This window comes from Trachypithecus francoisi, unplaced genomic scaffold (genome assembly GCF_009764315.1).
Source record: "Trachypithecus francoisi isolate TF-2019V2 unplaced genomic scaffold, Tfra_2.0 Lachesis_group2, whole genome shotgun sequence".
NCBI lineage: Eukaryota > Metazoa > Chordata > Mammalia > Primates > Cercopithecidae > Trachypithecus > Trachypithecus francoisi.
This window is the reverse complement of record NW_022681465.1, coordinates 3,286,609-3,312,028: the sequence shown is the minus strand read 5'-3', so window position 1 is coordinate 3,312,028 and position 25,420 is coordinate 3,286,609. Positions and strand designations below refer to the sequence as shown.

Sequence of the window (25,420 nt, the reverse complement as noted above, 5' to 3'; positions counted from 1 at the left end):
AATTGCTTCTCTACCTTGCCCATTATATTTATAGAGAGGGTCATAATTACCAAAGTATTCATTTTCAAAGTCTCTTGGTTTGCCTCCAGTCTCATTTATTATGGTTGCATTATTTCTGTAATGCTGTTTATTAGCTGGTGCCAATCAATATCATAATACATTTGCTGTGTTGCAGCCAAGTCATATAATAGATATAAAATTCTGTGAGTCACATCTTTTACTACCCTGTCAGTTGCCTGAGAATGAAACTAATTGAAAAATTTCTCCGTATGCATTTAAAAGAGGTGTATATTTACTGTGACATGGGCAGAGACACAGCTCAGATTTAGAAGAGAGAATGCCGCTAACATATAGCAGGCCTCATTTTTCTCACTGGTAAAATCAGGTTCGCCTATCTCAGGGTTTGTTAATCTAAGGTTTGCAGAGCCCGAATTTCCTTGGAGCCTTAGGGGAGGTTCTGAGAACTTGGGACCCCTCTCCTCTGATGCCAACAAGAGCAGCTACACTTTTGTTTCATGTTTTGTATATGTGGATATAAGGATCCATGCATAATTTTGTTTGAATAAAAGTTTCCATGGGTCTAATATTATATGATTTCATGAAGCAAAATACTTAGATTCCTATGGAAGTGACAGAAATAATAGATCATGAGCCCGTGGAGCTCTTTGTGTGAATGCCTGGATATTTGGAGGCGCCTGAGGATGAGTGCAGGAAGGGGAATCTCGTTAAAATGAAGGAAGCTCACCTTCACGCATGTACTGAGCATTGCTTCCTGGGGAAATACGTGTTGAGACGATGTCCCTAGTGTCAAGGGTGGGGACACTGACAATGTTGACATTGGGGACATTATCTCAACAGGTTGTATTAAGGGAAAGGTTCAGGGCAATTGAGGCAGGCACTCCAAACTGGGCCATGCTAGAAGGTTACCAAGGCACCAACCCTTTGGCTCACCGTCTTCTGGAAGTCATAGTGGCTAACTTACATTCACATTGGTTTCTACCCTACCACAGCCTGCAGAATTTTGTGTCCATAATTTTTATTTTATATTTCTTGAATAATATCCACGAAAATATACCCAGGAAAGAAACATGAAAGGGATGTGGAGTGATAGGAATGGAGCTGATAGGAGCTAACCACACTCAAGAGAACTTTGTGGCTCAGGTTCCCATAGGTAGGTGATACACACCAGGGCGGATGTTGTAACAGCAGTCTTTCAGAGCTGTGAGGTCAAGGTATGTCCAAACAGGATGGAATATTCCACATTCGTCCTGAAGCTGAAAATGTGGCTGTGTATGTGCAGCTAATATATCATGAAAGAGTGTGACCATAGTCCGAATGGTCTATGGAGTATGGAGATGTGAGTTCTGCAGGGGTGTTATATTGATCTACATCAGTCGAGCAAAAGTAGGAGATATTCTTTCTGAATGCAGGTAGGTGTGTTGCACTGATTTTCAGGCTCCTTGAAACTATTAGTAGTGACTCTTTCCCAAGGCCACCACACTACACAACTCTGAGAAGCATCAGGCACATGGAAAACAAGAGGAAAGGTAACTCCTGAAGCTGGGTGGTGTGGCAGCCCTGAATCCTAATATTAAGTGACCATCTTCCAGCTGTCTTTGGCCACCTCTGTCTAGACAACTCAAGGGCGCATCAGTAATCTACATTTTCCTAACCGAGCACACTCCTTACTTCCCTATCCTCGCTTCCCTCTGACCCCCAGTCCCCTGTATGGTCTTCATCTTGATGGTGAAGTGTTGTCACCCCTTGGTCACCTCCATTGCGTTTGCTTTCTTATTCCCTAAGCTCAGTCAGCTACACGGCCAAGTGACACATCCTTCCCCTTTTGCTCTGTCAAGCTTCTGTAACTGGCATCCTTAACCTTTGGGACCTCGTAGAGTATTCTCAGCTGAGAAGCTCTCTGACAGCTTCCTCTGGCTTGGGGGCTGTCCTCCTTTAGGTGAGAGCTGGGTAGAACATCATCCCTGTCAGCTTCTCAGAACTCGGTGTTGATTGCGGACCTTCATTCTTTCTTTCCTAGTGCACACAGGATAAAATACAGACAGTTTCGTGCAAGGTATTTCACTTTAAGATCCCCAAATGCTTACAAAGTTGCCTCCTGCTTATTTCTGTGCAAGGACCCCATGCTTGTGACTCAAGGCCGTGCTCCTTTCCTTCATGATTTTGCATTCGTTTTTCCACTGTTCTCTGGAAAGTGTTCTCCCGTCTCCCATCAAAGTTCTCACCATCAGTTCTACTATACGTGGGTACCTGGGCACCCTTCCTACAGTACCTCAGCGCCGCACAACTCAGACTTCCTATACTGAAAGTTGGGTTTGCCCTTTTCAGTCTGAAAACACAGCCAGTTGTCATGTTTTTCCTTTTCGGAGCTGAAAACATAGGCAGGCAGACTCAATTACCATAGGTTGGAGGTTGAATCAACCCATAGCATTTCAAGCTTCTGCTGGAGAATCCTGAGTTATCCTTCTGAGGAAAATTACAAAATGAAAGGTTTTTTTAAATTGACATTTTATGACTCCAAGAACAGAGTGAGCAAATGCAGTGTTAAGGAGTTGGGTATATATAGCTATTTAGGGCTTGTCTTTTTAAATAAAATTTAAGAAACACGAAGCTTCCAAAGGTAGTCAACTGTTACCCAGACTGTCTTACTTCATCTCTGAGTACTATAACCTTCCACTTGAAGGCATGTGATGGTCACAGTGATTGGGCAATACTGTGTATCGATTATTTCATATAATGTGTTTATTTGTAAGAAATGGAACTTGCTTGCTAATGTCGTATATGAACTCAGCAGCCTTCTGCTAATATAGTTCTAAGCAGTAGACAATATATTGCTAAGTTTATATGTTAAATATTATAAAGTTGACAGATTCCTTTGCTGCTCTGAAAATGTGAGACTTTGATTTACCTTTCTCTTTTTAGGCATACTTTACCCAAAAATGTGACCCTAGCATATTCAACGCAAACAAACTGAAATCTATTATTTCTAGCATTTTCTCTAGACTGGAAGAAAAAATATACTTAATTTATAGGTTGCTTTTCTAATGTATTAATCTCAACAATAATCCAAATTTATCTGAAGCCCATTTTCTCTTTATTCAGTATCATTTTGTTGTTGCTGTTTTTTCTTTTTCTTTTCTTTTTCTTTTTCTTTTTTTGAGATGGAATCTCTTGTTGCCCAGCCTGGAGTGCAATGGTGCAACCTCAGCTCGCTGCAATCTCTCCCTCTCAGGCTCAAGCGATTGTCCTGCCTCAGCTTCCCCAGTAGCTGAGATTACAGGCACACATCACCACACCCGGCTAATTTTTTAAATGTATTTTTAATACAGACAGGGTTTCACCATGTTGTCCAGGCTGGTCTCGAACTCCTGACCTCAGGTGATCCACCCGCCTCTGCTTCCCAAAGTGCTGCGATTATAGGTGTGAACTACCACATCTGGCCTGTTTTTGTTTGTTTGGTTTTTGTTTTGCTTTTTTCTAACCAGTGTCTTTACATTTGGATCATTCACAGTGAAATTCTTCTTTCTTTTTTTTTCTTTCAGTAATGGCATCTCTAACCCTATTTCTCATGAACAGTTTCAGGAATAGCCTTCTCTCCTGTCTATCTAAAGACATGTGTTGAGTTTTCAACCTTTTGTTTCCAAATTGAGTCACCCTGTCTTCTTCCTATTTTCAATGCAAAACATCCCGTATCTATTTTTCAGGCTACTGCATGTGTCTCCCTCTTTTTGGCCTGTCTGTAGTGATGTTCTGTTAGCTCTGTGGTTGTGGAGTGTCTGTGTCTTCTCCACCTTAGTAGATCTCTCAGGGACACTCCTTATAAAGTGTGGGCATGGGGTAGCTACCCTATGTGTGAGTAAATTTTTAAAAATACTGTACATAGTATGCAGACATGGCATTGACCACTTATTCCAAAGTCATGTGTATTAGCTTAGAAACTGTAAATTGTGTCAGATTGAACGTATGGTTGTCTATTTGGCCAAATGTCCTCATTATCTGATGAGGACTTCTTGTCTTGGCATCTGGACGTTGGTGTCAGATGATGGTTTGGGAGCAGGCCTGTGCATGGTGGGATCCCTACATTCAACCAGTGGATGCCAGTAGCATCTCCCTCTCCCAAAGGTGACCACTCAAAATAAATATCTCCAGACATTGCGAGATGTCCCTGTGGGGGACTGTGTGTGGCAAAATCATTCCTGGCTGAGAAAACCATCCAAGAGTAGGTACTAATTAAGGACAGATGTCCAATGCCAACATAGAGAAAGAAGAACACGTAGAAATGAAAGGCATTTAGAGTCCAGCATATTAACGACAGTCAGAATACATTAAATACATCACATTATTCTGAGGCAAAACATTCTTTCTGAGTGATTTTGGTATGTGTCTGCATAACAGCAGTTTCAAAGGAAAAGAGTTTTGCTTGAAGTGAGAATTTATCCAAAGGTGAAAAAAGAGGATCACATCCAACATTTGTCCTAGAAATACTGAGAATTCTTTTGCTCTTGATAGTAGAGGGAGGGCTTTTTTTACCTTCATTTAAAATTTTTTTTTCACTTTTGGTCCATCAGGAATATCTCAGATTCAGAATAAAGTATTGGTATTCCACAGAAGACAAGGAAAAAGGCCCAATGCCCCAGCTCTTGGTTGCAAATATTGTGCAGAAAGATTTCCCTGAGTGCCAAGAAAGGGAAATCTTTTCCTTTTTAGCAAAAAGTGTAAAAACCTCAGTTAACTCACAGAAATAAAAAGGACACAGGGACTTGCCTGTCAATCAAAAACAGTTGCAAGAAATCAGGGATCTATGGGCAGAACCAGTTTTAAATAACTCACTCTCTCCACTTGGCTCAGCCTCGTTCCCCTGAAAACAGAAGCCTGGCCAGGTTGTTAGTGCCAGGCAGAAAGGACGGCACCCAGCTCCCCGGAAGGGCACTTGTGGTTCCCTGCACACAGCTGGTGATGCCCAGGGTTGCAGGGCATTGCTGGACCCACACAGGCATCCATGGTGCTCTCAATCTTCCTGCTTTTTGATGTCCACCTTTCTTCTAATCCTATACAAGGGGCAGAAAACCTGTTCTTGAGCTGGTTTTGTTCAGATTCTGGGCTAAGGAAAAGATCATTGTACATACAGGCTGAGTAAGGTGGAAGGGAATTTTGAAATAAAGTGAAGTTTTGAGTTTTTAAAGCTGTCACTGCTAGTCCTGGACACATGCCGTGAAGTGGACAAACCTTTCCATCCATGAGTGGCAGCTCTCAGCTCTGTCCTTAAACCATGTTGTTGGCCTCCATCCTAATGGATATTGTGAAGCATTTTTCCCACTTAAAGGAGACTGTATTTATCACTTAGAAAGCAGAGCAACCTGGAGCCTAGTGAGCCTTTCTCCGCTTCATCAGATGCCCTTGATTTCACTTCCTCTGCTTTAGAACATTAATTACATGGCCCTCGGCATAGGGAGGGTTTGTAACCAAGATTCCTTTCTTGCCTATAAGCCGAAGAATAGAGTCTCACCCACCAGAGATGGAGCCATGGAGAAGGCACAGTTGTGCCCTTCCAGTGCCTTTCCCGATATGGACTTGCTGGTTATCTCCACGATGTTCTAAGATGCTGACCCCAGAGGGGCCGCCCAGAGTTCAGATCTCAAGGAAAACTCTGAATATTCTTCAGTCTGTCACACCTGGCAAAGCACAGGGAACCAAGCTCGCCTCCAGTTTGACCACCAAGTATCTTGGAGTCTCCAGCAAGACTATGCACTTCAGTTTCTTTGCCCATGCAGCATGGGGGAAGGTGACCCCCTTCCTCCCACGTGGACACTTTAGTGATGATCAAATTCAGCAACATGTGCTTATATGAAGTATGAAAGTCAGCCCTGAGCCATAATAGCCTCCCCCAAAGTAGTCACAGAGCTATCAAAATTCAGTGTTAGAAAAGCAAATCAAGCAAGCTGAACTCAAAGTTGTCCACCAGGAGATTCTAGAAAAGGATGGGCTTTCCTGGGCTGAGCCTCTGACTTGCCTTTATTCAAACATCATTCAGCAAACACTGATGACCCTATCCTGTGGAGTGTGGGGGGTCAGGGGAGCGATCCAAAAGACACAGCGTCCTACCATCAAAACACTGCGTGCGTTCCCGTGGGGCCCCAGCAGAGCAAAGCCAGCTCACTGACTGGCATAACCCAGCCCAGGGAGACGTCCAGGTGGCAGAGGGAAGGCTGCACTTGACTCTCCTTTGCCAACTAAGGATTTTTCCAAAGGGTTTAAACCCATCACCTTCTCATTTGAGCGGGCTCCTTTGTGGCATGTGGAAGGCACCTCCGAGGGCTTGCTCGGGAGGAAGGGGAGCTTGACAGCCTTCCTTGTGTCGCAGGCCTCCAGACTGACAAAGTCTGCAACAGGCACAGGCAGGGCCCCGACCAGTGCTCCAGAACTGATGTTTCCTGGACGTGGCAAAGGTGCTGGCAGTCAGGAAAGAGTACCTGTGTGTTGGTGCTCGGAAGCAGGTCCTGAAGATCTCAGTCTTTGGCTGTCCCCAGCACACCTCCTGACACTGGGAATCTCCACATACCTGCTGCCTTCCAGAGCCCACCAGTTCAGGAGGCCCAATTCTCCTTTAAGAATAGTCTTCGGTGCACAGGAGTCTTCCCCAGTACGTGGTCCATGGGTCAGAAATTACGTTTCTCCCTCCACAGCGGCGGTGTGCTCGTTCACCCGCAGATTCGCTCACCTGGCAACCCTCCCTCCCCCTGGCTGACTGGCTGTGGCTGGTGGCTGCTCCAAGGTGCCGCAGCACTGTTCCCGCTGTGCTGTAAGCCCGCATGCCCTCCCGCAGGACGCTCTGGTGGAGACACCACATTCTGGCTCCACGTTAAACCGTGTGGCTTTCAGAGCTGCTAAGGCCTTTCTTCTAGAAGGCACCATTGCACGCCCCCTCTCAAGTCTTCTCCCATCCTGCCAGGGGCTGGCAGGGGCCCTGCGTGTCTGGACAGCACTCCAGCACCGGATTGCCCTTCCGCATCTGACAACAATGCTCTGTGTGTTAGAAACCAAGCTTTTCTGTAGCCTCTGGGTACGGGCGACGGTAATTGCCAAGTCACAGAGGGAGTTGCCACAGAGCTGGAGGTGAGGCGTCTGACCCGGAGTCTCCTTGTGTGAGTGTGGACGTAGGGGGAGAAATCGGGTCCCTGAATTGGATTATCTTCCTAGAATAAACATTCCTGTTAAGTTCTTCTCTCCTTCATTCTCCTGCCTGGGGCTAGCCCCTTTCTGTCCTCTGAAATTGCTTCCCGTGTCTCCCACTTTTACTCTGTCGTGAATAGGAAAAAGAATACAACAGGAATAGACTGGGTGTGTGCCTTATGCTGGCTTTGTTTGTAGTCTTAATTTTTCAGATCTTTGCTGTAGGTGCTATAATGGCAAAGGCAAGCACTGCCTTCAATGGATAACTATTATTAATTTAAAATCTACATGCTAAATGTGAGCGAGGAGAAGCCCAGGTCATTATCAAGATTCTAACACACACAGAAAAATGAGTTGGGCACCTGCCGGTTATAAATCCTCTCCTCTAAGAGATATTTGCAGGTGGCTAAGATGATCCTGATGTAATGGAAGCATTTAATATAGAAAATGTTGTTCTATTTCTCTTCTTGATAGCACCAGACAACCAGGGCGTTGAGGTGGGGGAGAAGAGCCAGAGAGGAAGGCTGCCCAAGAAAAGCAATATGTTTGCTACACTGATCAATAAGAAGATTAACTTACCCAAGTAGAAGATGTATCAATCTTATTATTGATCAGTTTAGCACACATATTGGTGTGCTGGTGTAGGATTACAGAGCTGTCTGGGCAGCGCTTCATCAGGTCCTGAGTAGATGGCAATTCCTGGTGGCAACCGTGGGACCTCATGCTTGTGGTGCACACATCAATAGCAAAGGTCACCTGCCTTCTCTTCCCATTCAAGATGATCTCTGGAGAAGGGGACTGAGGGAGAGTGAGGTGGGATTGTGTCAGTGGCAGCATGTACTGGATTCAAGGTTAATCAGCAAGCTCTTGTTTAGTGAGGGACTCCCGGGACCCATATTCAAAAATGATAATAATAATGCAAGCTTCTATGTGTTGAGTATTTGCTAAGAGCTCAGAGAAAATCATTTTAAGCATCCACATTTGTGACTCAGCGGTGATCATTGAATATACCCTATACCTGAGTGCTGAGAAGTAAACTAATGTTTATTTTCAGAAATAGCAAAAAAAAAAAAAAAAAAAAAAAAAAGCTGGCAGGTTTTAGTCTTTAGAAATACCTATGATTTAAATATCTTTGGACAAATAGCAAATACTGTATTTTGAATCACAGATATGAAGTAATTAAGAGGTTTTTGAGGTGATATTTCATGTAGCTTTTAAAATTATGTGTTCATTCAATAAATATTGACTGCACACAAAGTCTAAATCTTTTGGCTTGTGACGAGATCAACCCACTCTGTACTTCTAGTGCTAATCCACTTTGAGAAAGAGTGAATGGAGCAGATGAGATGACATTCCAGGAGCTAAAGAACTTATTTCCCCCACACTCAGCTACAGCTCCAAGGAAAGGGCAAAGCCTCAGATTAATTCTTCACAATTGTTATTATCTGCAACTTGAGTAATCATATTATAGAACTAAATTTCATTCCTAGTTAATTCCGCAATGGTTTGGCTCATTTCACCTCATTTCATAAAAGATAAATACTTGGCCCAAGATCCTTTGCTTCTTATTTCCCTTCAAAACCTTAGAACTGAAGCTCATTCCAGAGGGACCCGGATACCATCCCATCCTAAGGTATTACAGACAGGATGAATACACTGTGGTTCTTGCAGGGGGGAGATTGTGCTTACATACAAGGAAGACGAAGGTTGCCTCTTTCTCTGAGGAACCCTTGATCCCTCTGGGGAATTCCCTTGGACATCCAGGAGAAAAGAGTCCCGGGCTGCCGTGTGTGTTAGTGGCTGATGTCTACCGTGTTAGTGTGAGTGTGTGTTAGTGAGTGATGTCCACTGTGCTAGCGTGAGTTTTAGGGGCGGTGTTGCGGAGGCCTCACCGGGTGAGGACAGAAGACAGGGGCCTGTGAGCGTGACTTTTTTATCTGGTATAATTTTATATGCTTAGGCAGAGAAAGTGAGAGGATCACCTACTAGTTAATTCATCCAAAAATATTTCTTGGATGCTAAATATTTTGCCAGGAATTGAGAGTGAAAGATGAAAATAGTTGTTCACTGCCTTCAAAAAAAAACAGTCTAGAAGGGAAGGAGACCCGGGTGGCCATGTGCATTTGCGGGGGGGTCTTAGGGCATGGTGCTTCTTTCTGTCTGGGTGCAGGAGCCATTGAGCACTCACCTTGTGACAGTCTTCCTAGTGGGAAAGATGATTTCAGTGACCTCCATTAGTTGTGTCAAAGCAAGGCAGAAATCATCCTTGTTCTAGGAAAAGGGAACAAACAAATCCACCTCGTGATGTGTCTGGTTTATGCTCCGAGCATCCACCAGAGCTTTCTGGCTGTCAGAGTGCCCCCCGATGAATTGCTCTCTGGGAGACTCCCTACTTTGCTTTTTCCAGAGGTGGCGAGACATAGATTGGGCAATGGCTTGTCACCAGGCACAGTGAGCATGGATTGGTTACCTAAGAAGAGTCACCTGTATGGATCCTTCTAAACCTAAGGGATGATAAGTCTGTTAAGTGATCAGTGAACAAAAGGTAAAATTGCATTCAAAAGTGTGTTTACCTTGTGGGTAACTAATGAAGTAGTGAAATCAATGGCTCCACAAAAGCCAAAGGTTTAGAAACAAGATCTCCAAAGCCGCTCCTCAATGAGATACCTGGACCTAACTAAACAAAATGTTTGTCTGCAGCTCAACAGATTTATTTCTGTCATTCCTAAACAGTGAGACATCTCCTAACCTGCAGACAATCACTCTCGTGCTGTCAGCTGCCTCTCCAGGCTGTGAGGACGTCATCGCTGAACTGCCTCTCCTCTTACACTCCATTCCCCTTTGGGGTCAACATCACACGTTTCTAGAATAGCTAACCGTGTTGAAGAGGATAGCTTTTGACCACAGAACTGAGTTTTTCTCTTTGCACAGAGTTAATTGGCCATAAGGGGCCTGAGTCTCTATCTTGCTCTCATTAGCACCAAATTTTAACTAAATGGCCCAGCTGACCCATGTCCAGAGCCAACTTCCTCATCAAATGGTAAGATGAAAGTCCTCTGTGGCACTTGTCATTCATTAGCATTTACATGGTGATGGCTGAGGCTCTGGAGGCTGTGGGTCTGAGGGGAACACACTGGAAAACTTCTGAAGTTCCTTCAAATTTGGCGTCCTGCATTTTTATGGCATGCCTGGGACGCCTGAATAGGACATTATATGGCAAGTAAGAAATAAACAATTGGAAGCCGTTTGCCTGAGACAGTGCCCGGGTGAGAGTGTGCCCCAGCTCCAGGAAACCAAGCTGAGGGAGGATAGTTAACGCTGGCCTCACACAGCCTGCTTAGGCTCAGGATGATTCATTTTCGGCCAATATTGTGGGCAGCCTGGATATGTCTAAAGAGCGTGAGGCCTACAGGATGCCGAGTGACATTTGCTGAATGTATTTGGAGGGATTGGCCATGGGATGCAAAGGTCCTTCATTCCTGTATTCATTTATTCCTTCACTGGCTCACCACTTCCTGGGCACAGGTGATGTGTAGAGGGTGAGCCGGGGCAGGGATGTGCAGGTGGGGGCCCGGGTTTCTGGGAGCCTGAGCTCAAGGCATAGCTATTGAGGGACGGTGTTGGGATCTCTGCGTTCTTCATCCCCTGCACAGTGTGTCTGGATGTCCTCAGCCTTGTGATCCACATTGGCTCCTGGGAGTCTCTCCTGTGGACATAATTTCCAGGACTCTCCCTGCCTCACTGGTATAGTACCGAGAACACAGATGGACACATCGCGAGTGCTGAAGGGAGAGGAGGCTGGCAGTGGTTCTCACCACACTCTGACTGGCTGTACTCGAGGTAGCAAAGGCATGGGAATTAAGTTGTGACATATCTGTAAGTGTTCTCTGTCTGGAAAGAGAATAAATGGTAGAATTATAAACACTCAAAGGAGGCTGATGGACTGCCTTAGCCTGAGCTCCTTGGAGCGAGGCATGCAGTGGTTTGCAGGCAAGAGCTGGGGAGGTGTCTTCGTGAAGAGGCAGGGTTGAGCAGGAGAAGAAGCTGGCGTTGAATGCAGCTGCAGCTGAGGCCTCGGCGATCCTGGAGCTTCGATGATCCTTGGGCTTGACTGGAGGTTGTCATCAAGCCAGTGGCTATCCCCTGAGAAGGGGTGTGAACTTAGGCAAGTCAATTCTGTGAGCTTTTAGCAGGGAATATTTTCAACATCTGGGCGATGCTGCCTCGACCCTGAGGTGGGGATCCAGGTAGAGAATCCCCATGTTCACCACAAGGATCACCCAGCCTAATACTCCATCCCCTCACGAGCCCTGCTGTCATGCTTCTGACAGATGGTCACCGGTTTCTGTTGGAAACTTCCAGGAATGACGGTCCTGCCTCCATGCAGATGAGTCTATTCTGTTTTAGCCGAATTATCAAGCTATCAGACATGTCTTTCTTTTATTGAGCTAAATATGTCTTTCTACAATTTTCACCCTTCACTGACACAGGTACAAGAGGATAAGACATCCGCTGGCCCTACCTGTGGTAGAATAAGTTCATTTCTCCTTTCTATTCATACCCTTGAAATAATCAATGCCAGTTACCATGTCCCTTTAGTAACTTTTTGTCTCTCAGCTAAGTAATAGCTATGGTAACATCAGAGCATAATCACAGGAGTGATTTAAAAGACTCAGGGAGAAAAGATCTCTGGAATAATCTTAGAATTTATTTAGTCTTTGGTGGGTTAAGAGTCAGCATGAATGGCTATGCCAGAGCAGGGCCCGTGTTCTGATGGCCAGAGCCGGGCGCAGGTGGTGGTATGGAATCCATCTCATGTGTCGTGAAGTGCCTGGCCCTGAAGGATAAAGTTTGCTGATGAGGGTGGACCATGATTTCTGCTCCAGAGCATTATTTTCCAGATAATTGCCAGAAGTGAATCCAGTGACATTTTAGTCCTACCCACATTAGGCAGTGCCACCGCCCCTCATGGCTTTGTATGCAATGCAATCGCCATCCTTTTTGTGGCTCATAAAAGCAGCTGTACATAATAACGTTTCTGTCTGGGGACTTCCTTTTTTCTCTCTTTTTTTTTTTGAGATGGAATCTCACCCTGTTACCCATCACCCAGGCTGGAGTACAGTGGTGCTGTCTCGGCTCACTGCAACCTCTGCCCCCTGGGTTCAAGCGATTCTCATGCCTCAGCCTCTCGAGTAGCTGGGATTACAGGTGTGTGCCACCATTTCTGGCTAATTTTTGTGTTTTTAGGAGAGATGGGGTTTCATCATGTTGGTCAGGCTGGTCTCAAACTCTTGACCTCAGGTGATCTGCCTGCCTTGGCCTCCCTAAGTGCTGGGATTACAGACATGAGCCACCACACCCAACCTATCTAGGGACTTTCTGTGATGCTGTGATGTAGACAGATACTCTGCGAGGGCAGAGTATGTTGCCTTCTTCCATGAAACTGAAAAATCCACAATAGAAAAAAACAGAATGGCAAAGTGTCCCTCACAGGTGGGTGTGAGTGGCTCTTCCTTTCGGACTGTAGTTTATGTGGCTGCAGCTGGACATGCCCACCTTGGACGGGATCACCTGGGGCCCCCCCATGCTCTCTGCAATGCACATGTGTAGAGCTGTCATCACGCATGGGAACTGGAATGTCCGTTCTTAAGAGCTGTGTTTTCATGGAAAGATAGAAACGTAAAGAGCTTAACTGTCCTTGCTTTCATCATCTGTACAAGGAGGAGACTGGAATCGATGATCTTCAGGTGTCTTTCACTTTAAGGATCTTGGAAATGATTTGAAATACACACTCACACACAAAATACATACACACACAAATACACACACAACACATACATACACAAATACACACACAACACATACATACACAAATACACACACAAATACACACACAGCACATACATACACAAATACACACACAAATACACACACAACACATACATACACAAATACACACACAATACACACACACACATACATACACAAATACACACACAATACACACACACATACATACACAAATACACACACAAATACACACACAACACATACATACACAAATACACACACAAATACACACACAACACATACACACACAAATACACACACAACACATACATACACAAAAAAACCACAAACATATATATATATATATATATATATATATATACACATTTCATCATTATCTACCTATCCATCTATCTGATTTAATCATAGGTTATGGCTGGGCACAGTGGCTCACACCCATAATTGCAATGCTTTAGGAGGCCAAGGCCAGAGGATCTCTTGAGGCCAGAAGTTTGAGGCTAGCCTGGGCAACGTAGGGAGATGTCCATCTCTACAAAGAAAAGTAGCCCAGTGGCCCAGCATGGTAAAAAGCACCCTTAGTGTCAGCTACTCGGAAGGCTGAGGCGGGAGGATTGCTTAGGCCCAGGAGTTTGAAGCTGCAGTGAGCTATGGACACATCACTGAACTCCAGCCTGGGTGATAGAGCAAGACTCCATCTCTCAAAAATACACACATTATATATATATGTATGCATATATCTATACATATATATGGTGATAAGTATTAAATAGGAAAAAAAAACACCTTGACCCTACTATTTTTAAGTCCAAAATTAATATAATGTAATTAGTCAAGCAATTATGTCGGGATGTGTAAATAGCAGTTTTGCTTTTGGGATGTGTACTTTCCTCCTGGTCACTCGCCTTGTTCTTCATACTGACTGTCTCCCATCTGTGAAGCCTGTAATAGAACCACTCTCATTTCTACTTTACAGACTCCAAGGAAAGGGATCTGAGTATTCTGTTTTGGTCACATACCCAGCCAGGCCTGGTGATCAAATCGTTGAGGGAGGGCATTAGCCTAGGCTGGGCCAGGTATCCAGCTGAAGCCATCAGCAGTGGCAGGGGCCTGCTGGACAATGGCTGTTCTTCTGGGTGGGATGCCTGGGAGGGCAGGGGTCACTGTGGAGTTCAGCTGGCTGTACAGGGGGTTAAAATACAGAGACATCTGTGTACTGACGGATAAATAGAAGTTGCCATGAGTGTCCAGATGCCACAACTTAGCCAACCACATCTAGCACCTAAAAGGATGACAGATGGGATTGCAGGGTACTCCAGGCCCCCACTTAGACACCAAGGCATGTCCCTTTGGGTCCCTTTGGTTGGTGAGTAGCCACTTTGTAAGACCGTTCAATGTTTTGTTACTGCTAACCCTGGAATAGGGATGTTGTAGGGAGGGGGCCCTGGGTGGCGGGAATGCTATGAGTTCTCAGAAAAGCAGAGAGTTGCAGACAGAACTCCGTTTCCAGTACAGTCCTGTGGGTTTGACCCTTGCAGCGGGACTTCCACCAAGCATTTTGCATTTCTAAGCCTCTGCTTCCCTATGTCTACAAGGGGTAAAATTCCATTCAGCCCTGTGGTGTGTAAAGTGCTTGGTATTCAGTAACCCAAAATAAGTGATCATAATAGGCATATGGGTTTTAGAATCATAATCTTCCTAAAAAAATGCACCTGACAGGAGGCTGGGATGCTAGAATGTGAAGCTGCACTCACAAGGCCCAGAACCGAGGGTGTGGTTTGAAGAGGATTGGAGCCCTTGCCTGCTGCTCCCACTGCAAGCCCCATGGGGCAACTGGAGAACCTGCGATGGGGTGAAAATGGTAGAACCGGCTGAGGAGACCTGTTCTGTCAGCATGGCACTAGTATGGGTGACTACAAGTACAGTCTATTTTTGGATGGCAACTTCCCGAAATCTCGTCCTTGTAGGGTAGGAGTTATCAGCCAAGGGTGATTTTTTTTCCCTCAAGGAACCTTCAGCAGTGTCTGGAGACAGCTTTGGGTGTCACAGCCAGGAGAATAGGGGCTACTGGTCTTGTGGGTGGAGGCCAGGAATGATGCTGAAGCCCCTACAGGGCACAGGGACCCTCACAGTGGAGAATTATTGGACATCAAATGCCTCCAGGGGCTGTGGAGGAAGGCAGCTGTGCTGATGGGCAGGCGTCAGCAGTGAGACACTGTTTGGCTCCCTTTGGCAGCCAGGCGTGACATGTTTGGTTGAATCAAGGACTTGAAAGCTGCCACGATTATAAAACTGCAGGGTTCAGGCCCAGGGTGTCCAATGAGGGGACAAGAGTTTCCCCAGCTCTTGGGTCACCAAAATATGACTTGGTATTAAAATTAATTTAAAATGCAATTCCTGTTTATCCAATAAACTCTACTGCCAAGCCCTGGGATGGGCACTGGGGATTCAGTAGTAAACCAGTTGGGTACCCCAACCTCATAGAGCTTAAATCTCAGAGTATAGCCCCAATCCCAGTGATTGTGGTGATTACATGTTGGAGACAGAAGGTACAGCACAGTAAGGGACTGAAACAGGAAGGCCTCGCTGGGGAGGGGATATTGCACCTGAGACCAGGTGAAGAGCGTGTGTGCTCAGTGGGTCACTGATCCCCACTGAGGAGCAAGGATCAAGTAGAGCCTCCAGCACATCAGTTATCTGCCCAATTTTCCAATCAGAGGAGAAAAAAGAGGGAGCTAGAGGCCACAAGAGTTCCGAAGCATAAGTAAACATACAGAAGAAGACTTTATGTATTCTTGATACTAGTGATCAGATAGAGATATTGCAAATGCTCTTTCGCTGCACGTGGCTTGCATATGAACTCTATTAACTGTGTCTTTGCCTGAACAGAAATTCTCAATGTTAGTGAAGTCAAATTCATGCACATTTACTTTTATAGTTAGTGCTTTTGTACAGTAGGCAAAGATTTCTTAAAATACTCCCATGTGTTGATTCCTAAAGGTTTTACCATTTTAAGTCTCAGATTTAGGGCTGTGATGCAACGGGAATTGGTTTTGGGTAGGCTGTGAGGTTTGGGGTCATGGTTTATTTATTTATTTATTTTTGTTTTTGGTCTTAGATGGATTTCCAATTGATCTAGCACTATTTATTAAAATGACCATCCTTCCCACCCCTGGATTGCCTAGCTGCCTGTGCTGTAATAAGGTGATGAGTGTGGTCCATTTTCGGTCCTCTGTTTTGTCTCTGTTGGTCTTCTCTGTCCTCTTCACCAATATCAAGTGGTCACAACAACTAGATGTTTAAATAAGTCCTGACACATAGTTCGTAAGTCCTTGTTCTTCTCCAAGGTTGCTCTGGCTATTTTTGATTTTTAGCATTTCCATATAAATCACACATTCAGCAGGCCAATTCTGACATTGTCATGGCTGTCATCACCATCATCATCACCATCATCACCATCACCACCATCACCACCACCATCACCATCATTACCATCATCACCATCATCACCACCATCACCACCACCACCATCACCATCACCACAATCATCATCATCACCATCAACATCACCATCACCACCATCACCATCACCATCATCACCATCACCACCACCATCACCATCATCATCACCGCCATCATCTCCATCATCATCACCATCACCATCACCAGCATCACAACCATCACCACCATCACCACCACCATCATCACCATCACCACCATCATCATCACCATCAACATCACCATCACCACCATCACCACCATCATTAACATCACCACCATCATCACCATCACCACCATCATCACCATCACCAACATCATCATCACCATCATCATCACCATCACCACCATCATCACCATCACCAACATCATCACCATCACCACCATCACCATCACCAACATCATCACCACCACCACCATCATCACCATCACCACCTCACCACCATCATCACCATCACCGCCATCATCACCATCATCATCACCATCACCACCATCACCACCATCATCACCACCATCATCACCATCACCACCATCACCACCACCATCATCACCATCACCACCATCACCACCACAATCACCACCATCACCATCATCACCATCACCATCACCACCATCACCATCACCATCACCATCATCACCATCACTACCATCACCACCACCATCACCATCACCATCATCACCATCACCACCATCACCACCACCATCATCACCATCATCACCATCACCACCATCATCACCATCACCACCATCACCACCACCATCATCACCATCACCACCATCACCACCACCATCATCACCATCACCACCATCATCACCATCACCACCATCACCACCACCATCATCACCATCACCATCATCATCACCATCACCACCATCACCACCACCATCATCACCATCATCACCATCACCACCATCATCATCATCACCATCACCACCATCATCATCATCACCATCATCACCATCACCACCATCACCACCATCACCATCACCACCACCATCACCATCATCACCATTACCACCATCACCACCATCACCACCACCATCATCACCATCATCACCATCACCACCATCACTACCACCATCATCACCATCAACACCATCATCATCACCATCACCATCACCACCACCATCATCACTATCACCACCATCATCACCATCACCATTATCACCATCACCACCATCACCTCCATCACCACCACCATCATGATCATCATCATCATCATTTCTGATGCCATTTTGCTCAGGATTGACTCAAATCTAGATCTCAACTTGTAGAAATTGTTCCTTTAAAAATATTAACCCTTCCAACATATGGTCTTTGTATATTCTTCCTTATATAGATCTTCTTCCATTTTTCCTCATGTATATTTTTTAGTTTTCAGTATAGGGGTCTTGCATATCTCCTGTTAGGTTTCATTCTAAACATTGTATTGGTTTTGGTAATAATACACACAATTTGTCTTTTATAGTTTACTTTTCATCACTTTGCTAATCTATAGCATATATTTGAATTTTGTACCTTGACCTTATATTCAGAGTCCTGCTAAATGTTTATGTTTATTTTAATTGTTTGCAAATTGTTTTAGATTTTCTACATGCAAAAATATGTCATTTTCAAATAAGAACAGTTTCATTTATTCCTCTCTAAGTGTATCTTTTATTTATTTTTCTTGGTGTATTGCATTTCTTTCCTTCCAATCTTTATAGATTTTATTTATATTTCTATGTTAATTACATGGTTGATCATATGATACATTTAATAAATGTTCTGCATTCACTTAAATAAATTGAACATTCTTGTGTATGTTCATTGTGTTGATTTTTTATAATTTTGTACAAAATCATGTATTCTGTCTTTGTCTGCTTGTCCTACCAATTATTTAATGATTTATATTAAAATATCTAAGTATGAAAACAGTAACACCCTCCATTGCCTCATTGTAATTAATAAACCATATAACTAATTTTATCAAAACTTGAAAAAATTGAAAATGTTGTTATAACCTGTAACTAGTCTGCTAACCAGTTAATTCACTTAACTTAATGAGCTGTCTTCTATCTAGAAACAGCTCTGACTGTCTCTACATATATATTTATATTCATATGAATAGAAATATCTCGATATCTCCTGATACTCAAAAAGATATGGATACTGCTTAAATAAATAGATCATTTTGTGACATGCAATAATCAAACATATTTGGACATACTTGATTATTCAAATTCTAAAATATGGAATAAATAATCCTAGTACATTTTATAATGAGAAAAACAACTATGTAGGTATCATGAAAAGCAGGTCTTCATGAAATCAAGACAAAACTCAAGTAAGTAAATCTGAAGTGATTGTTTTTCACACACTTGAATATATTGATAGCAATGATGCCCATTTTCACTGCTGCCTTAGAAATTGAGTCCATTAGTTCCCCTGGGATTTCAGCCAGAAACTGTTGAGTGCTTCCAGGTTCTTCCTCTCCCTGACCATGAATCATCAACCAATCTAAAACTTCTCCCCATGGTCTCCCTCCCCACCACATTCACCCAACCAGCGCACTCTCTCTATAGTGTTGCCACCTACACAGACCAAGGCACCATCTTCTCTTCTAAGTCATGTCAACAAACTCCTCTGTACTTCCTTTTTTCATACACCCACAGTGTCTCTGCTCCATACTTACTAACATGGGTCAGACCACACCATCTCAGGGCTCTTTGCTACCTTCCTGCATTGCATTTTAAATTAAGTCCACTTCCCTGATGGGATCTTCATGCACATGAGCTCAGACTGCTGTCCCTCCTGCAGTCTCTTCTATGATGCCTTTCTGCATTCCCACCCACCCACAGCTTCCTCCCCTTCTCAAGAAGCTTCATCCAACATCATCATCCTTCCCTCTGTTTTTCTTTACTCTTCCCTGCTTTTGACAAGGTGGAATTATTTGCAACCTCAACTTAGCTTAAACATTATTCCCTGGAGTGCTTTCCTTGACTATTCAGCAAATTTTGTCCCTGACTGCATCCTTGTACACTGTTCACATTATCCTTGGCACAGGCACGTTTGTATCTTGGTTGGCTACTTGGTGTGCGTGTTCACTGTCAGTCTTGCTAGAATCTTAGCTTCCCAGGTGCAGAGCTTGCTTGTGTTACCTACTCCCAAATGTTCATTTATTTGCACAGTGACTGAAAAACATAAATAATTGACAACTCTTTACTAAGAAAAAACAATATTTTAAAAATTGAGCACAAAATAAGCATATCCTTACAATTTTTTCAAGTTCAAAGAAGGAAGAGGACTTGATCTTCTAAGGAGGTATATCAAGCACCTTGTGCTCAAAAACTTAAAGTCTAGTTTCTTATTTGCATATGCTAAAAACACCACAATATTTAACATGCTACAACTGATTAATTATGTAATCAATAAGTACCTAGTATTGTTAAAATCCACAAGACATGATAATAAGTGAATTCCCATAAATCACATACAGGATACCCTTTTTGGTGGGGTTCTCCATAGACACAAGGATTCTTCTCTTGGGAGATGTCCTTAAATTCTTCTTGCACAGTGTGACAATTTCTTGGTTCAGGGATGATTAGACATATCCAAAGAGTGGGAGACTCTAGTAATGTTGTAGACACATCAAGAAATAGCACTGAGAAAAGACCATATTATTAATTTGCGAGAGTATAATACAATCATTAAAAGGTCTTTCACTTCCATATTCTTCAATTTTATTGCTCCAAATCTAGAGTCCCACATAATGGGTCCCATGTAATACTTTCCCAGATTTTTTTTTTCTTTTTTTTTGAGACGGAGTCTTGCTCTGTCACTCAGGCTGGAGTGCAGTGGCACGATCTCTGCTCACTGCAACCTCTGCCTCCCGGGTGTAAGTGATTCTTCTGCCTCAGCCTCCCGAGTAGCTGGGACTACAGGTGCCCACCACCACACCCAGCTAATTTTTGTATTTTTAGTAGAGATGGAGTTTTGCCATATTGGCCAGGCTGGTCTCAAACTTCTGACCTTGTGATCCACCCTCCTCAGTCTCTGAAAGTACTGGGATTACAGGCGTGAGCCACTGCACCTGGCTACTATCCCAGATTTTAACCAAGCACACTGTCTGGACTACATTGGTTTATAATATTCTTTTGTTTATAAAATAATCAGGATTCTGAAGTTTACATCCAGCCGTTGAGGAAGTGTTATAAATAAACTAAAATTACAAAAACATACTGAACTATTTCAATGCAAATTTATACATTAGGAATAGGAAACAAAGAAGTGTTCATTTGAAAAGTACTTCACTTTGACTTTTTAAATAGAGCATCATTTCAGGAATAATATGTATCACACAGAAAACACCAGAAGCATAATCAAAATTAAGGAAACATTACTTTTATTGAGCAAATAATCAGGCCTCAGAATTGTGGAAGAACAAATTAGCTTTTCCCTTCAAAATTTGGGGTATTTCACCAGCTTTGGCAACATAGTGAGACTCCATCACTACAAAAATGTCAGCAAAATTACTAGACATGATGGCAGGCACCTGTAGTCTCAGCTTCTTGGGAGACTGGGGCAGTAGGATTACTTGAGCTCAGGAGTTTGAGATTACAGTGAGCTGTGGTCACGTCACTGCATTCCAGCCTGGGCAACAGAGTGAAACCTTGTCTTAAAGTTGGACCAATTAAAACCACAATGAAATACCACCTCACTCTTGCAAGAACGGCCATAATTTAAAAGCAAAAAAATAATAGATGTTGGCATGGATTTGGTGAAAAGGCAACACTTTTACACTGGAGGTGGGAATATAAACTAGTACAACCACTATGGAAAACAGTATGGCAATTCCTTAAAGAACTAAAAGTAGAGCTACCATTCGATCCAGCAATCCCACTACTATCTACCCAAAGGAAATGAAGTCATTATATGAAAAAGAAACATGTATACCCATATTTATGCAGCGCAATTCACAATGCAAAGATATGGAACCAACACTGTGCAATGCAAAGATATGGAACCAACCTAAGTGCTCATCAATCAATGAGTGGATAAAGAAAATGTGGTATATATACACCATGGAATAGTGCTCAGCCATAAAAAGGAGCAAAATAATGTCTTTTGCAGCCACTTGGACGGAGCTGGGGGCCATTATTCTATACAAAGTGAATCAAAACCAAACATCGTGTGTTCTCACTCATAAGTGGGAGCTAAACTATGAAGATGTAAAGGCATAAGAACTGCATAATGGACTTTGGCGACTTGCAGGGGGAAGGGTGGAGGTAAGGGAGAAAAGACTACATATCTGGTATTTTATTTGAAATAAAAATAAACAAGTTTTAAAAAAGAAAAATCTGGCTATTTGTAAAGGAGAAGATTAAGTATATTTCATAATTACAAAAATAATTGAGAAATTCTTTAGTCGTGCGCACATGAAAGTGTGGTAATAACGTAATTTTATTCATTCCCCAAATGTTTATGGATTGTCTGTAGTGTCTTAAGACATTGACCTGGCTGCTGGGGATGCTGGTGTGACTGAAAGCAGCAGTGTCCCTGCCCTTCTGGGGCTTACGTTGAAGTGAGCTGACTATAAAAGTCAACAGTTACGGACGCTTCCATTGTACGAAGAACTTTCCCTGAATTCACTTATATGGAGAAGCGCACGTTTATTATCCTGTTTTTGGAACCATGGCACAGAGAGGTCAATAACCTACTATGGACACGGAGTTAATATCAAGTCCAGAACTCTGCCTCCAAAGCTGATGTACGCTCAATAAGTTGATCAATATTTATTGAGCTTCTGCAACGTTCTGGGCCCTGTGTGAGACAGTGGAGGTATTCCAGTAAACGAGATGGTGATTCCGCCCTTGTGCGTCTTATGTGGTCATAGCCACTGCCCTGCATTGCTCCTGGAATGGTGTTTTCAATCGACTCCACTCAGCAGGTGCTCTGCCTTCTGCATGGAGGTGGGTGTCTAATCTAGGGGTAAAGTGCAATTTTTGAAATAAAATTTAAATGAAGATAGTGATAGTGTGTAGTAACCTCACTTTCAAGTTTTTCTTTACCTTAGGAACAAAGTTCCCATGATCATGTACGATATAATAGAAGAAGAACCAACTGGGTTCAAAGAACTCAGTCTTTTCCACAAAGTAAACTGGGAAGCTTATGAGGATTTCATGTCTGACTGCATAAGAGGTAGAGAGCTTGGCAGATTAGGAATCAGGTAAATGATGAAATGCTCAGCTTCAGAGGGTGGTAGGCAGGATAATGGCCCTCAGAGACGTTTACGTCCTAAAGCTTGGAGTCTGAGGTTGCGCTTAGAATGAAGGTTGCTTTTCATCTAACTTTGAGATGGGAAGATTTTCCTAATTTTTCCAGTGGGCTCAATGTAGTCACAGGGTCCTTATAAGTGACAGAGGGGGCCAGGCACAGAGGCCTGTAATCCCAGCACTTTGGGAGGCTGAGGTGGGCAGATCATGTGAGGTCAGGAGTTCAAGACCAGCCTGGCCAATATGGCAAAACCCCATCTCTACTAAAAATACAAAAATTAGCCGGGCATGGTGGCACATGCCTATAATCCCAGCTACTTGGGAGACTGAGGCAGAGGAATTGCTTGAATCTGGGACGTGGAGGTTACAGTGAGCCAACATCACGCCACTGCACTGCAGGCTGGAAGGCAGAGCAAGACTCAGTCTCAAAAAAAGTGACAGTGGGAGGCAGGAGAGTCAGTGTTGGAGAGGCCCTGGAAGTGGAGGTGGAGTGATGAGATTGCTGACTTGGAGATGGAGAAAGGAACCAGCAGCCACAGAGCGTAGGCGCTTCCAGAAGCTGGAGAAAGCAACGCCTGGATTCTCCTCTAGAGGGTCCAGAAAGGAACGCTGCCCTGCTCACTCGCTGGTTTCTGCCCAGGGAAACGCATTTTCGGCTTCTGACTTCCACGTCTGTAAGATAATAAATCCATGTTGTTTTAAGCCACTAACTTTGTAGTGAGTTTTTACAGCAGAAATAGGATTCTGATGCAATCAGGTAGACAGCTTCCACCACGACCACGTCAACAACATTCCCTGGATTTCCTAGAAACACTGATGATTGTGTTTTCTTCTTGCACACTTGTGTCCTGTAGTTCTGAGGGGTCATATCTTATCCCTTTAAGAGTTTAAACTGGCCGGGCGTGGTGGCTCACGCCTGTAATCCCAGCACTTCGGGAGGCCAAGGCAGGCAGATTGCTTGAGGTCAGGAGTTTGAAACCAGCCTGGCCAACGTGGTGAAACCCTGTCTCTACTGAAAAAATACAAAAAATTAGCCTGGTGTGGTGGCACGTGCCTGTAATCCCAGCTACTTGGGAGGCTGAGGCACAAGAATCGCTTGAACCTGGGAAACGGAGGCTGCAGTGAGCCGAGATTGTACCACTGCACTCCAGCCCCTGGGTGACAGAGCGAGTTTCTGTCTCAAAAAAATAAAAAGAGTTTAAGGTAAGCTCACTTTTGTCCTAATCTGTCAGGCTCCTCTTGCTATCCTAAATAACTTGCTTAGAATTAGACTTTGTTAAAGACTATCACCAGCTCACTCTACAGCTCAGCTCTCTTGCAATAACCTTTGGACACGTTCTGTGAATCTAACAGATCATTCCAAGTGTAGATTCTCTAACACCTTGGTGGATTATGTCTCCCTCAACATCGGCTCTAGAGATGAAAGTGCTCCTGTGTATATAAATAGCATCAGGTAGGCGAGGTACCTGGAAATAGTGGTTCCATTTATTGATACCGCACAACCTGAAGTGTTGTCAAAAACTTACCTTTCACTTTGACGAATATAACAAACCAGATTACTTTCTTCAGCCAAGTAGTTAGGGATGACAGTACAGTCTTAGATTTTATTTTGGTCAACTTGTGGGTATTGTAAACCATTGATAGCACTTCACGCTGTTCCTGGATCGTGGACTAACACCACCATCTCCTCTTCATTATAATGTGTGTGGTGTTTTAATATCTCATGAGTACTTCTCTACCACTACTACTGCTCCACCAGATAATCCAGCAAAGGATTAAAAAACCCAAATAGGGCAAACACACATTGATTGATGTGTACAATGAGAAAACCAGATCATTTTGAATAGAATACCATCTTCAATAAAAAAATCAACAATATTAGAGAAGACCTGGACAATTTTCGGTAGCGTCTTCTGCAGTGTTGGCTGAGGGGCTCCTAAAGGAGATGCTGAGAATTTTAATAGAGTTCCAGCACTCCTAGGAAAATATGTCATTTTACAGCAGGGTGAATTGACGCACGATTCCAAGAATCCTGTTCAAACACCAATCCACAAGTCTACCAGACTCTGTTCAAATTCCTATCATCAATCAGTGATGCGTTTCCACAGTGTAGGTGCTTCGGTGTAGGTGCTTTGGGGGCTGTGCTCCCACGAATGTCAGCAAAATCACTAGAGTACCCACTTCCTGCTGCCCCTAACAATGCACCAATCCCTGAACCCTACACTATACAAGATAGAAGCCCGCTTTACTTAGGGAAGCTGGCTCTCACAGGCTTAGCTCTCCTTTACTTACATAAGTAATAAAGTCAGCCTCTGCTCCACTGTTGAGCGGGGGCCGCTCCTTGACAGTCAGACCTGCTGCCTCTTGTCTCCTCACCAAACAGGAACTGATGAGGATGTGTGGGAAAAGGAGGTAAGAGGAGAAGCAGCCAGAAGTCAGAACATACGATAATGACTCCAATGAAACTTGAGTGACTGGAGTATGCCCAGTGTTAAGTCCTAGAATGAAGTTAGAAAATATTTCCAGTGACCACGGTAGAGGAAATGAAATTATTTAACTGTACGTTTATATGAACATTAATGATTAAATCCCCAAATACATATATATGCAATTTCTTATTTTTATGCTACACTTAAGAATCCAATAGTCAGATTATTGTGCCAAAGTGTAA

At 43.7% G+C, this 25,420-nt stretch overlaps 1 long non-coding RNA gene across 1 annotated transcript; it reads right to left on the bottom strand.

Annotated features, from left to right (window-relative positions):
• Window positions 1-1,690: 1,690 nt before the first annotated feature.
• LOC117064378 lies at window positions 1,691-10,344 on the bottom strand. Its single transcript, XR_004429414.1, has 3 exons — window positions 10,198-10,344; window positions 9,377-9,459; window positions 1,691-2,034 (listed from the first exon to the last, which is right to left on the bottom strand). It is a non-coding gene; the product is annotated as an uncharacterized LOC117064378 (long non-coding RNA).
• Window positions 10,345-25,420: the final 15,076 nt, after the last annotated feature.